Source organism: Pleurodeles waltl, chromosome 7 (assembly GCF_031143425.1).
Source record: "Pleurodeles waltl isolate 20211129_DDA chromosome 7, aPleWal1.hap1.20221129, whole genome shotgun sequence".
Classification (NCBI taxonomy): Eukaryota; Metazoa; Chordata; class Amphibia; order Caudata; family Salamandridae; genus Pleurodeles; species Pleurodeles waltl.
Genome location: NC_090446.1, coordinates 1,184,790,384 through 1,184,808,688, shown reverse-complemented (window position 1 = coordinate 1,184,808,688; position 18,305 = coordinate 1,184,790,384).

The window sequence follows — 18,305 nt, the reverse complement described above, 5'->3', positions numbered from 1 at the left end:
GGAATACTCCATGGCAAATTTGACGGATATCCTGTCTGCCTTTTGCAAGTCTCATAGAATATGATGCACTTATAAAATGGCAGACAGGATATCCATCACATTTATGAGGGAGTACCTCATCTGGTGAACTCTAAATGAGACCCTTTGGGCCTCATTTAGGGTTTGGCACAGGGATGCTCTGTCTCAGTGGAAAACCTGGTAGTGAGAAATCTGGCAGTGAGAGACAGTGAAAACCTTTAAACAACTCCAACACCATGGGAGACAACTCCTATGGTGTGGGGATCATTCATTTTTGTTTTCCAAAAACAAAATTCCCATTTGGGATTTAAAAAACAAAACAAAATGAAGATAAAACTTTGATGGGTGGGCAGCAAGTCCACTGCACTCTAATTAGGTCCTCAGTCACTTCAGACTTTCAAACGTCAGGTATAAAACTTTTGCAAATAGGCATTGCAAACCTAGCTTGACTTTCTGTAAAGGAGAAAAGGTCTGTGTTTCTACAGATTACCTCTCTATTCCTGGAACACATCCTATGTTTGCTCCTAAATATGTGGGTCACTTCTCAGTAGTAAGACTCACAGGGCCAGCTGTTCTTAAACTAGAGCTTTCTTAACTTATATCATTGGAAAATGCAGCCCATTTCCACTATCTCCTGCACAAGATGGAACACTGGAGCATGAATTTAAGGTTATCTTAGACTCATGGTGGGGACTGTTGCAACACGTGGCTCCATGGAAAGGATGTGGGGCCATATGTAGCAAAACTAGATTTTGCGACTCGGAAATTGCGACTCGGTGCGACTCGCAATTTCCGAGTCGCAAAACCATATGCAGAATGGTGTCTCAGACACCTTCTGCGAGTCGCTATGGGTTCGCAAAGACCCACCTCATTAATATTAATGAGGTGGGTCGCATTTTGCGACCCCATAGCGAGTCCCTGCACTCACAGGGATGGTGGCCTGCTGAAGTCAGCAGACCTCCATGTCTGTGACTGCTTTTGAAATAAAGCATTTTTTTTTTCATTTTGCAGCCCGTTTTCCTTAAAGGAAAACGAGTTGCAAGATGAAAAAAATAACGAAACCATTTGGTTTCGGTTTTTCAGAGTAGGCAGTGGCCCACTGCCTGCTCTGAAAACCCCTTTTTGGCAACATTCACAAAGGGGAAGGGGTCCCATGGGGACCCCTTCCCTTTTGCGAATGGGTTACCACCAGTGTGACACTGGTGGTAACTGCGAATTGCTTTGCGACCGCATTCGCGGTCACAAAGCAATTTAGCATAGCGATGTGAGTCGCAAATAGGAAGGGAACACCCCTTCCTATTTGCGAGTCGCATTCACAATTTGCGAGTCGGTACCGACTCGCAAATTGTGAATGAGCATCGCAAACGGCATTTTGCATGGCGCAAACTGCGATTTTCGCAGTTTGCACCATGCAAAATGTTTGCTACATCTGGCCCATGATCTGTTATAGAACTCATGGCAGACGATCTCTTTTGTTCATGCCTCTCATTATGCCTCTGCCTTCCATAGAATATTCCCATATGTCAGAAAGGAGATTGTTGGTTGGGGGTGTGGTTGTACGCCACATGTAATAAGGTTGCTTTTCTTGTTAGGTTCAGCAAATATTTCAGTGATTTGAACCTGGGCTCAACCCCTGGTAGCTATGGCATAGAGCAGACAGGCTTAACTTAAAAAATGTTTAAAGCATTTAGAAGTACCAGACTAGGTAAAAAGTCAAATGCCCAACACTACAACTATCCCTCTCATTTTAACAATAATAGTGAATATTTGAATGAACACAATGACACCAAAACTGTAAAAATCTAATAAGGGGAATCAGAAATATGAAATTTTATAATTTTAAATAAGAACAACTGCTGAAAGCTCTAACCGGTGGCAACTGATCACGGTGGACTGGGACAAAGGTAGGTTTTAATGTCGACCACAATGGAGCACAAGTTGGGTACAAGGACCAAGTCTGTCCCCATCAAAATGTATTCTTTGGACTGTGAAAATTTCAGAGAAAGTACAGTCCTCAGAAGGGCAATGCAGCAGACTGGATCTGAAGACAGGGTTGTGAAAGACAGATTGACAAAGGCCAAGGTGTTGGTGAAGCCACTGATGAAGGTGCGAAAACTTTCTGAGTGAGAAATGTCTGGATGTTCACATCCAAGAAAGCATCAATGATGATCATTTGCTGCTCAACATTTGGTCGGTGAAGATTCCCACCTTCAGACTTAGGGGCACATTTATCAAATATTCATGCAGCGCAGCAAGTACCTTGCTGAGCGGTGATACAGGGAAAGGGTAGTAATGTGCTATATCTAACATTGCCACAAGCAGGGGCCTGCACTAGTCTAGTGGGCCAGTTGAAACTGGTCAGCTGGATCCCTTCAAGAAAGCTGGCTTCTTGCAGCTTTTCTGGTCCAGTAGCTTGGAAGGAGGTCAGCCAACTGACCCTCGGAGTCCACTTCTTTGTCTTGAGTACAAGTGGGAGCAGGTGCAGCCCTAACAATTTTCCTCACAGGTGTCAATAGCACGTGCAGTCCTTCTTCTGCCTTCCACAGATCAAGTAGTGTTCTGAAGAAGGTACTCATGTGTGTCACATTTATGCCTGGCACTATCCTGTGGGTGGGGGTGATATCTGTCCCTCCTTGACCAATAAGGATAAAGTTCTTAGGGTTGCCCCTACCCACTTTTGCAGCAGTTCCTATGTGTCCTACATCAAAGGATACCAGAGTACCTCACATTACCTAAAGCTAACATGGTAAAACCTTTCCTCCATTTTTCAGGGCACCTGTGCCCACCCAAGAGATGTGGTTGGAGAAATAAGCAAACCCTTGCCTGTGGTGACTCAAAACGGGTTCTGGGGGCAGATCCTCTCCCACTGGGATTGGTACTTTGCATGCTAGGAGGACTATAGAGGGGCAGACCCAGGAGTGAACCATGTCTGCCTGTGACAGAGCAGTCTCACTTGAAGCTACCTAAGGGCCATATGTATCATAATTGGAATTTGGAATTACCTAATAGCGAATTTTACCAAATCTCTATTTAGTAATTACAATTTCCGATGTATCATAGGAATCGGCAATGATTTAGCAATTGCTTAAAGTTCACATTTTGTGATTACCAAATAGCGACTACCTAAATAGGTAATCTCAATTAGGTATTTGTGAATGTCGCATCTTGGAGCAGCTTGATGACATCACAATCAGGAAGTGAGGCAATCCATGCTGTTTCCAGGACCCGGAACCAAAGGAAGAGGCAGACTGTTTGACCTGAGTACTAGGGAGCCAGGTTAGAGTGTTATATTTTGCACACAAAATGCATCATGGGATCAGATGAGAATGGCAAGGAGGCTGGAGGGCTATAAAGAAAACTCAAATGTAGAAATTTGGAAAGAGCTCACTGCAGGTCCCAGAGTCTGAAAAATGAAAAATCTGGAAAGACATCAAGGACCACTAGTATGACCTATGAACATGGGCCAAAAAGAAGATAGCAAGCAGGCTTGCCGAGGCTAGGTGAACTGGTGGAGGACCATCCACCCAGCCACCATCCACCCATTTGGAGAAATGGTAGAGCCAACTTTGGAGCCAGAAGCCATTGTTGGGGTCACAGACATAGACACCTCAGCCATGCCCAGTACCAGCAAAGGAAAGATGTACACATTACAACATATGACAGCTATTTGTAACACAATTACTAATTAAGAAATCACAGTTTAAATGTGAAAAATCTACTCCAGGCCAAATTTTCTCTGCAGCCCACCAATGCATTGCGGGAGCTGTAGTTTGAAATAAAAGATTGCATATCTGTCCAATAATGCTGCATTGTGTAGCCCCATCTAAAGTGACATAGAAAATAAAATGTAGAAACACTGTGATTGATAACATTTTTATTTTTATAAATTAATGTAATCTGAGACACACAAGTACATAAATTAAACAAAAATATTTCTGTTTATGTCTCAGACGTATCTCCACCACATGCTAGAGGATCTGAAAATGTTGAATCTGAGGAGACTCAACTCTTTCAGAGGATGAAAACCTGCACCAACTAGACGCAGGGCTAGTTGGTCCCTGATTTTGAACTAGAGGCTAACGGTAGCCCAACAGACATGCCTACACCACCATCTGACAAGAGACCCTCCCACAGACATCAGTCCCTTAGGTGGAATCAAACCATTCTTCTCAGGAGGCATAGAGTTGCTGTAAGACATCCATCTGAGGAAAATGATGGGCCAAGTGTCTCTGGAGGCCTGGAGACATCAATGTTAAAGGTACAGCTCCTACAAAGCAAGGGCATGAGGTCAATGCAAACGCAGTTGGTATCGCTGAATAACAACATGTGCATCATCAAAGATGGTATTAAGCAGCTGAACGCAACAGTGGAGGAACATTAAAAAGCTACTGCCAAAAATGTTAAACATTTAACAAATGCAAACGAAGAACTTTGCACCATATTGCGGCATGATCATGTCACACACCATAGGCGTCATCACCAACTAATGGTCAGACTGAATGGGTATACAAGATCTGTCCATCGCCTGACAAATGCAACTGCATTGCTGTTGTGACGTGCTGCAACCATGCAAATGGAGATAGCACATTACTGTATAGTTGAGACGTTGCAAGAGATTTGGTGCAGATCACAAATGCAATTGAAAATATGCTGACAGCTAGGAATCCAGGAAACAGTGATTTAGGTGTAGGGGATAGTGAGGAGCTCATCAGTCTCAGTAGTATCACTGCCCCTGTGATGGAAAATAGATGTCACAGTTTGAAACATAATGCAGCTTCAGAGGCCCCACGAAGAGATAGTACAGAGCCCACTGAACAGCCTCATGGCGTTTGTGGAAGGAAAAAGTGATACAGATATGTATCTATGTATGTTGTTTGTGGACAAAACCTAACATTTGTATTATCTGTGATGACACATTTGATTCTGCACAAATTGTTCATTATCACAAAACTTTTTTAAGTGATAGAATATTTAACCTGGAGCTAAATTAATAAATATGAAAATTAACAGCAAGATCATGAAATGCATTGTCTCATCATTCCTTACTTAAACAATAATTGTGGGTTATTTCAGCATGTCTTTGTCTGCCTTCAGCTGCCTTTCATCTATCTGCAGGTTGACGGGGTGGACATGGCTCATCTTTGTCATCTGAATCCAACAGACCCAAGCGTATCCCTCTTGTTGTGGCAACGTTGTGCAACATGGTACATGTAGCCATGATTTTGCAGCTTATTAAAGAGCTGTATTGAAGTGCACCGCCACTCTTGTGTAGACATCTGAAGTGACACTTGAGCAGGTCAAATGTCTTCTGTATCACATTGCGTGTACTTTCATGTGCTACAGTGTAATGGTGCTCACTTGGAGTCGATGGATGTAAGTATGAGGTGAGGATGAATGAGCACACAGCATATGCACTGTCTCCTACAATGACAAGAGCAAAAATGATTCACTGACATTAGTTACTGCTTCTGTACTATATGCTACACAATGTAAAATAAATTTACCTAGTAGATATCCAAATTTACCACCAATTAGCTTTGTGTGGATTCTACTATGGTGAAAAAGAATTGTGTGACTACCAGGGAATCTGGTCACTATATCAGTTATGATATTTGAGGCATTGCATATCACTTGTTATTTAATGAAGGGCTACAGTTCCTATTTCTGAAGATATACTCATTTACAGAGGAGAAGGACATATTACAACATGTGTCCAAGCAATGCAGCCAATGATGTGTGGGAATTGTGCTGTCTGGTAAAATTTCAATTTAGTGAGCTGCAAGTCCTGTGGTGCATTAGGGAATCTGAAGTATTGTATGATTTTCATCAGCATTCCATCCTGAAATGCTTGCAAAAAGCATGATATCACATTTTGAGATACCTCTCCTGCCGCAGCTATTACCCCCTAGTAGCCTTCTGATGCTAAGAGGTGCAGGGAACATACAACCTGCACGTAGGTGGGAATAGCATTGGTCCTGTCAGTGTAACGCTGCAGTTGTGGGTGCAGTTCAGCTATAAGTATAATATCATTTCAGAATTTAATCTATACTTCTCATAGATTTCCTTCTCAGTCTGGTCAAACAATGTAATGTGCATTCTGAAAATGTGGTCCTGTCTTCTCCTTCTCTGCAAAGCTGCCAGGATCCTCATCCTCCTCGCCATGATGTAGAGAGCAGCCATTGTGGAAAATGCTGATGCACTCTGGGCCTATTTATATAAAGGTTGCATCTGGTTACCACCTGATTTGAGTTGGTGGTAAATTGCACATGCAAAATCCCCATTTTGCGACCATTCACAATTTGCGAATGGTTTATATATTGATTTTGCAATCACCTAATTGCAACTCGCAATTTGCAAGTCGCAATTGGGTGTAGAATCACAAATTTTGTGATTCCCTAATATTGGGCTGCGACTGCCTTTCATACATAGGGAAAGGCAATTTTGCATTTGCAAACGGTCAAATTTAGCGATTCGCACGTTTTGCGAAGGCAAAATGGGTTGATACATCGGGCTCCAAGTTCCTGGGCACTTCCCAGATAGTCACCCTGTCAGAGAACCAACACACCTCTCCACACCTAAGCCATTAGTCTCAGCTCTGGAAGCCACGTCACACCTACTCGAGGAGCTAATCAGCTCCTGGGGGACAGTTGGAAGCTCAGGCAAATGGGCTTTGGGAGGCTTTAGGCAGGCTACAGGTAACCTTTTAAAAGTACCTTTTGTAAAATATTTGTTACAAATCTCACTTTACCAATAAATTGAATTGGTAATAAATATTTCAAAAAGTCCCTAAATGAAGCTTTTATCTAGTTCCTATGCTGGGATAATTGTATTAACTTTAATAAAGTATCCCAGTGCTTTCCTATGGAACAGCTAAACCTAGTATAGTGAAAATAGTGTTTTAGGCATTTACAAAGTAAGGACATGTTTAACATTAAGCTTTTACATGTTCTACGTTTAAAGACCATGCACCCTGCATTATACGCTTGTAAGATCTACCCAAGAGTAACTTATTAATATTTAAAAGGGGGATGGGAATGTCAGTAGGGATTATTTTGACAGGTCAAATTTGCACTAGTGATATGTAACACACAGGCCCTGGGTACACTGTGTACCATATACTAGGGGCTTATAGGTAAGGAAATTGTGCCAATCATGAGTATAGCCAATTTCAACATTTTTAGCCCTCAGGGCACATGCACTGGGGTCTGGTTAGAAGAGTACTAGTGCAGACTGCCAAAAAGTAACAGAATCAGTCAAAAAACTGAATTGGTTTTGCTAAAAAGAGGCATTTTCTTAAACCATCTAGGCCCAAACCATAGAGAGGAAATTGGTTATTCCTCTCATATGAGGGGCATAGTGTCAGGTCCCCAGGCAAGGTAGCTCAGAAAAGACCCCAAAGACTTTGAAATGGGAGAAGGTGGAGGAGAGGCAAATGGAAAATGTAGACACACATTAAAAGGGCAAATTCTTCCAGAGTCAAGCAGTACTGCAACAGACACGATAAGAATAGCCTTAAAAGTAGCACTTCTTGAAGCAAAGATAGCATAAAGACCTATCATGTGCAGAACAAAGATGTCTGGAATGAGTAGTTGTTACTAATTCACTTATGCTTCAGTTCGTATGTGACCTACTTGCCCCCTCACCTTTGTTGTTTTCCCCTTTTTGGTTGTCCTTGGTTCCCTACAATTTATGGATTCTATTACGTGCTTGTTTTCTGTTTCTGTTAGTTTTGTCTCCCTATTCCCAGGCTTCATACTTATTGGTGCTGCAGTGTCACCCCCTCACACTTCAACTCTTGAGTGATGTAGGAAAGCCCTCCTTTTTGCCCTGGTCACCCCCAAACTTTTTGGACAGATACTAGTGGTTACTGACTCTTGACTGTGCACTGGGTACTGCTTACCAGTCACAGGGCCAGTGCTCTGTGTAAAGTGGATGTGGAAATTAGGTTAATTATAATTGGCAGTATCAACCTACCTATAAGTCCCTAGTACAAGGTGGGGCAAGTAGGTTTAGGGACCTGAGCATAGGTAGTGCCCCCATAAGTGCACTGCTGAGGTGCCCAATGTCAAAGCCTGCCTTTAAACTAAAGTTATATGCACATTTGATTTTGGAATTAAAAGTACTTCCAAAGTCTTAAACTACCTTATTTTTAAATATAAGTCACCCCAAAGGTATGCCCTATGTGCCCCTGGGGTTGGGTGCCATGTAATTATAAGCAGGGAATTTATAAGAATTGTTTTATAAGCCCTGGTGAGATAAAATAGCCAAATTTGTTTTTCCCTCACTGTAGTGAATGGCCTCCATAGGCTAAAATGGGGAGACTTTATTTTAATTAATAAAGGCCCCTTACGTGTCAGATACCTTGTGTTTGGTATCAAACTAATTGTTATAACAAACTCCACAACTTACAATTGTTGGATTTAATATAACTAGTTCAGGTAAATAGTTTTAAAACTCTACCTGAAAGTTGCCAACTTCAGCTCTGTGATGCCTTTCTCTAATTGGCCAGCCTCTGGCAGCGTGGCCAGGCTGCCTTGAGGAGGTGTGAATTGGCCTAGGCTGAACACAAAGGATGAGCCTGGGGGAGGAGAGCTCCCTCAGCAGATGATGAAGCAGGAAAGGGGGGATTGGCCAAACTGGTCTTCAAAGGCAGGGAAGGACATTTGGAGCAGCTCAGCACCTCCCTTGCATCCTACAACCCCAGACAATTAGCTGCCCTCTTGTTTAGATTAGGAGAGGGGTGTGTTTAGGATTTTTAGCCACACCAGTGGGTGGGCTCAGTCAGATCTAACCTTCAAAAATCACTTTCAGCCATGTTGGATTTTTGAGGAACATTGCTCCCTGGGATTGTTTTTTGCCACACTTCCCAGGAAGTGATCATCAAAGGGGGAAGAAGCCTGCATGTAATTGGATACCAAGGACCCCCCTGCTTTCCACCTAGGAGCAAGGATAAATATGGCAGAGCTGCACGCACACCTCAGATTCCTACAAGGAAGAACATCAGAAGAAGAACGACTGCCCTGCTGGAACCCTGACCTGCACCTGGATATTGCATTCTGAAGGACTGCACCAGCTGCACACTTGGGCTTCACCTCAAAAAGGACTTTGCCTGGCTTCAACTTGTTCAAGCAGAGACTCCCTGTTTGCAGAAGGTGAAAACAGCTAACCAGAGTCCCCTGAATCAAATCCTGAGGAAACGGATTAGCTGACCACTGTCCAGTGGCGATGTTGGAGTTTCATTCAGTCAGAGAACTTAGGTCTAAGGCTTGGGATGATCTTCAGGTTGCCGTTGACATGAAGGACACCTCAAAATTCTGGAAGGTGATAAACCACCCTTACTTTTCCGGTAACAACACTAAGGCCGATGACTGTTTTATTACAGAGGATGCATGGGTGACCCATTTTAGGAAAGTATTTTGCCCAGGAAATGATGACAATGATATCCTGTATACGGAAGATAATCTTACTGCACATTCCATTTCAGACTCTAATACCAAGGCCCAGGACATTACCTTTGATCTCTATGAGGTTTTAAGCGCCATTAATCGGCTAAGGCAGGGAAAGGCTCCTGGCCCTGATGGGGTCCCTGCTGACCTTTTTAAATCTGGAATTGACCTCTGGTGCCCTTTAGTCACAAATGTGTTGAATAGTGCAGTAAATAGTAATATACCTATTTCATGGAAGTCGGCTATCATTGTTCCCATATTCAAAACAGGAAACAGATTAGATCCCTCCTGTTATAGACCAATCTCCCTTATTGATTCAACGGCAAAGATTTTAAGAAGTGTGGTTTTATCCCGGCTAGAAGATTGGGTGACTGAGGCCCAGATCTTATCCCCAATTCAATTTGGTTTTAGACCCAGCGTAGGCACAACTGAGCAGGTTTTAAATCTGCATCTGATACTTAGTAAATACGTGAGATCTAACTAGTGCTTTCGATATGGTTAATAGGTCAAAGCTATGGCAAATTCTGCGAGCTTTAGGTTGCGATACGTCCCTCTTGGAGATTATTATACACCTACATTCAGATTTAACGATTTCAGTTCAGACTGGCTCATATGGTCAGAGAACTTCTTCTATTCTGTCAACAAGGGGCGTAAGACAGGGATGTATCTTAGCGCCATTTCTTTTTCTGATATATATCAATGGGCTTTACGATTCGCTGGTAAAACATGGAAAGGATGTACCAAAGATGGGCCAGAGACCGATTCCAGTTTTGTTATATGCTGATGATGCAGTGTTAATCGCCCGTACCGCAAATGGCTTACAGGGACTTTTGGACCTATTTTACAATTTTATGTTGAACCTTGATTTGAAAGTAAACTACCCTAAGACTTTTGTTATGACATGTGGCCCACGTAATACAAAGTCTAAACAATTCATTATGGGAGGACATACTTTAAATAAGGTAAAATATTTCTGTTATTTAGGTATGTACATGAGTTCCTCTTTGTCCTGGAAGACACACATTAATTTTAAGTTCCAACAGTTGACTAGGAACAACAAAGCGATTTTTCGCTTTACCAGTAAATTAGGTCACAGACCCCTTGCACAGATGAAAACACTCTATAATTCCAAGTGTGCTGCAGCAGTCTTATACGGGGCAGGAGTTTGGGGCTACAATAAAATACCCTCTCTCCAAAGGGTTAAAAATAAATTCCTGCGTAGACTAGTGTCGGTTCCAAAATGTATAGCAAACATCATCAGCCATGAGGAAACTGGTCAACGCTTTTTTGAAGACAGGGTCTCAATTGCTCCTCTACTGCTCTGGATTAGATGTTGGCTGAATCATGCGGCAAAACTTGTTCAAGACTGTAACTCTGATTGCTTACATTTGGACAATTCAAATAGGATCCCCTGGCTTGCGTTTCTGCGAAACTCCTTTGAGAAGCTAGGGCTTAGGTATATGTTCGAGGAACCCCATCTGTTAACCACAAATTCTAGGTCTGTCCTGAAGTCAATTTATTGCGAGCATATATCAGAGTTGAGATTTTATAGCTCCCTGAATTTGAAAACTTTTGACTCATATACCCGGATTATAACTGTTCCAAGCCTTGAACCTAATTTGATCTGGTTTACAAGTTCTAAAAAATCCTTTGTCCTAACTTTTTTTAGATTTAATCTGATTCACTTTAAGGTAGCCTTTCCCGAACCATGTATCTTGAAAACGGACCTACCACCCTGTCCCTGTGATTCTAAGTCAATGCAGAGCACTTTATATTTTTTCCTCTTTTGCTCTTTATATGCTACTCCTAGAAAGACTTTTATCTTACCTATTTTACATCATCTTAGACCTATCCACTATAAGGAAGCTTTATTATATTTTCAGAGACTGTCAGATATTCAAACTTGTCACCATGTTTTAAATTTTGTTACAGCTTCTTTAAGTATTAGGAAAAGGTCTATTTTATTCTAATCTTTATATGTCTGTGAGAGATTTCTATTTTGAGACAATATCTGTAAACTTGTGTCTTGCGATCTTTAATCATCTTTTAGTATATTTATCTGTTACATGCCAAGGGGATTTAGACCGGATGTTTACATGGTGCTTTTAGAATTTGTTTTACAGTTTTTATTGTGTTTTATAACATTTATAGATTCGTAATATGTGTCTTTGTATGCACTTTTATGGCAATTGCCGAATAAAGTTCTCTGACTGACTGATTTTGGAGTTTGAGCCAGGTGCATTCTGGGAGTTGGAGTCCGCACGCTCAAGGAGTAACTCAGAGCTTCTGGAACCTTGGGGTGAGCTGTGGACTCATAATGTACCTTCAAAGACCTTCTGGAAAAAGATCCAGAAGTTTGGAGAAGATTGGTGAACTTTTTGGAAAAAGCTCCATAGAGGGACCGACCCGCCGCAGTGAGTCTAGCCGGCTTGTCTCAACAGCGACCCGGCCTGACTTTTAGGTTCTTCCCCCTGAAGAAAATCTCCAAAAAAGTGACTAAGTCCGAACATAGATAGTTGACCGGGACCTCTCGCGCAGTGTATCCGAAGAAGGCTCCAGGGACGTCAGATCAAGATTCAAGTTTGGCCCAGTCGAGGGCTTTTCATCTCGAAAAATAATCTAAGTCCGAATGTAGAAATCTTTAACGAGGACTCCTGCGATGCATATCGGGCTTCAGGGAAGTCGGATTGGACTCACAATTTCGTCCCGCTGAAGAAAATATTCAAGAAAAGAACTAAGTCCGAAGGTAAACTTTTGACCAAGGCCTACTGCTTGCTGTAGCTCAGCAGGGCTCCATCGCAATCGGCCTTAAACTTTGACTTTGCCCAGGTTGAGGTGTGACCAGATGACCAGATTGGCGCTGTTCATTTCTATGTGCTAAAACACACTACGGGTCATTACGACCCTGGCCTGGCAGTCAGCGTTAATATGGAGGTAAGTACTGCCAACAGGTTGGCAGTACTTACTGCCATATTAGGACATTGGCGGGTTGGCTGCCGCCGGGCTGGAGATATCTTGGACACACTTTCATACATACACACAGACACGCATTCACATAACACAACATACATGCACTCACACCTCCATACATGCACACACGCATTCAACACAAAACACACACCCACATCCATGCACACTGAACATTCACAAACCCCCATACACTCACACAACATCCCCCACCCCATCCCCTGTAGGAGGCCTGACTTACCTGTGTTCAGGAGGTCCTCCGGCAGGAGACAGGACGCTGATAGGGGTCACCCCGCCTCCAGTTAGCCCCCCATCTGCCCTACCTCTCCAAAGCCCCCCACCCCCCTTACATTCACGGCCCCCCTTCACACTCACATGCATACGCACACCCATTCCCACATGCATTCACGCATGCATACATCAATTCACACACACATCCTCACACACTTTCATACATACACGCAGACAAGCATTCACATAGCACAACATACACGCACTCACACCTCCCTATATGCACACATGCATTCAACACGCAACACACACCTGCATTCATGGACACCAAACATTCACACAACCCCACACACTCACACAACACCCACCTCCCCTGTCAGAGACCCAACTTAACTGTGTTCAGGGGGTCCTCCAGCAGGAGACTGGATGGGGCCCTGCTGCCACCAGCAGCACCGACCAGCAGAACACCGCCAGGCCATATTATGAGTCATAATACAGCTGGTGGCGGTCTGCTGGCGTGGCGCTGCTGGTGGAAGCAGCGTCCCCTTACCGCCATCTGCCGGTATGGCTACAGCCGGATTTCCGCCATTCTTCTGGCAGAAGTCAGGCTATGGTCATAATATGGTGAATGGCTGGTAGCCGCGGCAACGGTCTTTTAGCGGCCGTTGCTGCGGCGGTAGGCGTTTTTTACCACCAATCTCAAAATGAGGGCCTAATTCTTTAAAAAATCATATCTCCCTTTATCGAATTTTATCTGTTTTAGTGTCAAATTAATGATACAAATATTTCCTATTTTTATAAATTGGTATTGGATTTTTAAACAGTTTCTTGTGTTTTTTTTAATTACTGTTTTCTGATACTTGAATGCTTTATACACTTTGGGCCTCATTACGAGTTTGGCAGAGGGGTATAATCGAACTTGTAATACGGCAGGTGGGATATCTGTCAATTCTGGGACAGAGTAATCCCCTCTGCCAAACTCGTAATGAAGCCCTTTGTCTCCTAAGTTAAGCCTTGTCGCTCGTTGCCAAGCTAACAAGGGTTGAGCTGTGGTTAATTTATTGAGACTTCACTGAACCTAGTGGGGGGTTAGTGGCAATTGCTAAGTGTAAGTACTTACCTGCCCTTACCAATAATCCACTTTCCAACATTTTTAGTGCGCAGTGGTGGGATCCAGTACTTGTGTTCAGTATCACACTACACTTTTAAGTAAAGAAAATTACAAATCCTTTAAGTTGTCCTAGTGCACCAATCGTTTTTGATTTTTAATTTGGATTAATTTCAATGATTGTATTTTTGTGATTTTTCTAAATTCTTGAATCCAATTTTTGCAAAAAGATTTTGTTCACACAAAACTAGGGAACCGTGGAGCTTGATCTGGCTTGCCTACCCACAATGACAGTAGTCCAGCATTGGGAGTTGTGTACTGAGAGGGTGTTGCCTGCAGCCACTAACCTCCGGAAAAATGTTTTTTGTACCTGACAGCCTGGGCTGAGGGCCAGGATTTGCACAGAGGAAACTCCAGGGCAGGAAGAAGAAGGGGCGGTAGCTAGCACCAACCACTCAGGGGAGGGAGGGCATCTGAACCTTGGTGACGATGAGGAAGACCGGTCCTCACTGCACGCAGTTACCAGGGCCATATCCAAAACTAGTTGGGGAAGGGGGTCCCTTCAGAAGAAGAGAACCCTTAGGGAAAGAGAGCTGGAGGCCCAACTAGCATATATAGCTGTGGAGGTATAGAAGCTGGCCTTGGAAAACAAAAGTGGGCAGAGGAAGTGAAAAGAGATGGTGCAGTGGCAGGGAAGCCGAGATGTTCATAGGTGGGGGGGTTTGTCCAGACTACCCAAGGGGGTAGTTCTTGCCTATGTAGAGGGGGATGATATAGACAAATGGCTGGGGGCCTTTGAGAGGGCCCTCCAGATAAGGAGAGTTAAGCCTCAATACTGGGATTCACTTCTATGGGAGTTGGCCCCTAACTCTGGGAGGGATAGGCTTCTGACCTTAAGTGGGGAGGAGGCAGATTCATAACCTAATATGAAGAGGTGCTTAACTAAAATGTTTGGTCTGACCCCAGAACAATATAGGCTTAAGTTTAGGGACAACCAGAAGACAGCTACCCAGTCCTGGGTTGATTTTGTGGATATCTCAGATAAGGCACTAGAGGGCTGGATACAGGGCAACAAGGTAAGTACCTTTGAGGGGCTTTACAAATTGATTATGAGGGAGCACCTTCTGACTAATTTTGCCCAAGATAAGCTCCGCCAGTACCTAGTTGAATCTAAGTTGACCAACCCCAGAGAGCTGGGGGAGGAACCAGATGACTGGTTAAGAACTAAGGTTAAATAGAAACCCATAGCGGGTGACCAGAAATGGGAGGGACATGTTTTTTATCAGGGGAAGAACCAAGGGAAGGATGATAAAAAGTCTAAATAGTCCTCACAAGAGTCCCCAAAACCATCTCAGGATTGGATGCCCGAGCCATGCCACTTCTAAGGGGAAGGGATACAAGGGGAAGCATTATGATCCTGTGAAGGCAGGAAAGTTTCAGGAGCTTGTTAAGGCCGGCAAGTGTTTTGAGTGTCATCAACCTGGACACAAAAGAGGGGATGCAATCTGTTCCAAGAGGCCACCCACTGGTGGGCAGTACCATGGGATTGCTAGTGTGGGTATGGGGGTGGAAGGTGGCCCAGGGCTGGGATCAGGTTACACAGAGGTCTCATTAGTGTCTGTGGGTGGGGTTGACATTGCAACTATGGCCACCTTACCTCCCAGCATGGAGAGGTATATGCAGAGGCCTAAAGTCAATGGGACTGAGGTGAAAGTTCTGAGAGATACAGGAGCTAGTGTGACAATGCTCACAGAAAAGCTGGTTTCTCCAGAGCAGGTCTTACCTGGTGTCTTCCGCCAAGTAACTCATGCAGCTAGCAGAACCAAACTCCATCCCATGACTATGGTGAGCCTGGAATGGGGAGGTGTGACTGAAGCAGAAGCTCCTTCCCTCCCAGTAGAATGTCTGCTGGAAAATGATCTAGAAGCATCTGAATGGTCAGGGGTAGAAATGAGGGTCCATGTAAAGATGCTGGATCCCCGTGAATGGGTGTTTGCTGTGACCAGGTCACAGGCAGCACAACAGGGAAGTGCTGGACACTTGGACCCTGAAACAATGGGACAAGCCTCCAAGAAGAATAGAAAGGGTACTGGGCCTGGCTTGCCAGCCTCACCAAGTACAGAGAGTCAGAAGGAATCCAAACCTGAGGGGAGGATTTGACCTCTGAGGGAGGGCCCCTTCCCCTGGAAGCCCTCCCTGACTTGGTAGAACTGCAAGGGGCAGGTGGGCCCACCAGAGAGGATTTTGTGCCAGGGACAAAGAGAGTGTCCCACTCTTGAAGGCCTGAGGCAGACTGCCTCCAGGTAAGACCAATGGAATACCACTGAAACTCACAAGGATTATTGGGATGATGGAGTTCTCTACACAGAGGCAGGGACTCCAAACCAAGGGTAACCAGGAGAGTGGTGGTCCCCCAGAAGTATAGAGAATTCCTCCTTACAATGAGCCATGATATTTCCTGAGCTGGACAGTTGGGGCAGACCAAGACCTGGAACAGGCTGGTCAGTCATTTCTATTGGCCCCACATGTCAGAGAATGTCAAGGAGGTTTGCAGCTCTGTGTCACCTGCCAGGCCAGTGGCAAGGCAGGGGGAAATCCAAAGGCTCCCTTGATGTCACTGCCAGTGGTTGGGACTCCTTTTGAGATGGTGGGGATTGACTTTGTTGGTCCCCTAGACCCACCAAATGCCTCAGGCAACAGGTACAGTTTGGTGGTTGTGGACCGTGCCACAAGGTATCCTGAGGTAATACCCCTCAGAACAGACACTGCTCCCACAGTGGCTAGGGCCCTACTTGGTGTGTTCACCACAGTGGGATTCCCAAAGGAGGTGGTCTCAGATAGGGACACAAGTTTTATGTAAGGCTAGCTGAAATCAATGAGGGATGAGTGTGGTGTTACATATAAGTTCACCACCCCCTATCATCCCCAGACCAATGGTCTGGTAGAAAGATTTAAGAAGACCAGGAAGGGCATGATCATGGGTTTGTCTGACAAACTCAGGAGAAGATGGGATGGTCTCCTCCCATGCTTGCTGTTTGCATATAGAGAGGATTCACAAAAGAGGGTAGGATTCAGCCCCTTTGAGTTATTGTTTGGGTACCCTGCAAGAGGCCCATTGTGCTTGGTGAGAGAGTCTTGGGAGAAACCTCTCAAAGAGTCCAAGCAGAATGTGATGGACTATGGCCCTCATTATGACATTGGCGGTAAGTGCCGCTTACCGCCATGCTGACTGCCGCCAACATACCGTAACCGCAGTGGTATACCGCTACTCGTATTATGGCCCACACATTGAAATCCGCCACTATACAGACACACACAAGTCCGCCAGGCCAAAGGTCAGTGATAAACTGGCGATACCAAAACCCACACCGTTACGCCAACAGAAATACTCCCACAGCATTATGATCCACGAATCACTGCGGTGGACATTCAACCACGGTAAACCATTGGCGGTACATACCGAAGCGCTCAAAATACACACACACTAACAAAACAACACCACATTGGACAATTCAAACTACACACACCTGACACACATACACACATAGACCCCCACACCACTATAAAACGCACACCCACATTACCCACAACCCTTTACTACTACAAACAATTTCAAACTGAGAGAGAGACACACCAGGAACACCCACAAAACCAGAACCACAGAACACCATCACCCATATACCATCCACGCACCTCACAGCACACACCCCAACACATCACCCCACACACCCTCACACACACCACTCACACTACACCCATGGCACCACAAAGACACCCCAGGTTCTCAGAGGAGGAGCTAAGGGTCAGGGTGGAGGAAATCATCAGGGCAGAGCCACAGCTATTTGGAGCACAGGTGCAGCAGACGTCCATTGCTAGGAAGATGGAGCTATGTGGAGAGTCATGGACAGGGTCAGCGCCGTGGGACAGCACCCCAGAACAAGGGATGACATCAGGAAGAGGTGGAATGACCTATGGGGGAAGGTGCGTTCCGTGGTTGCAAGACACACCATAGCTGTACAGAGGACTGGTGGTGGACCCCCACCTCCTCCCCCACACCTAACAACATGGGAGGAGCAAGTCTTGGCAATCATGCATCCTGAGGGTCTGGCAGGAGTAGCAGGAGAACTGGACGTTGGTAAGTCAAATCTTTACTCGTATCATCGCCCTCCCTGCATGCCATCACATACCCTCATCCCCATCACCCCACCACCTCACATATACCCCACCATCACAACCCACCCATCCCTATAAAAAGCACTGCATGCACCACCAATGCAAGGACACCACTCACAGCCCTGCATGAACACCCATCGCCACAGCATGCAAACTAGAGAGAATCACTACCCAACCAAATCACAACTTACACAAGCCAAAGCTGCCTTGGCAATAACAACTATAGGGGGAAACATACCCATGCACAATATGTCGCAGATAACACTGCTTTCACATACCCAGAGGACCCCCACCCAACGTCACTGGAGAGGAGGTGCCAGCAACATCCAGTCCCCCACCCCAAAGAGGCCCACAGTGATGAC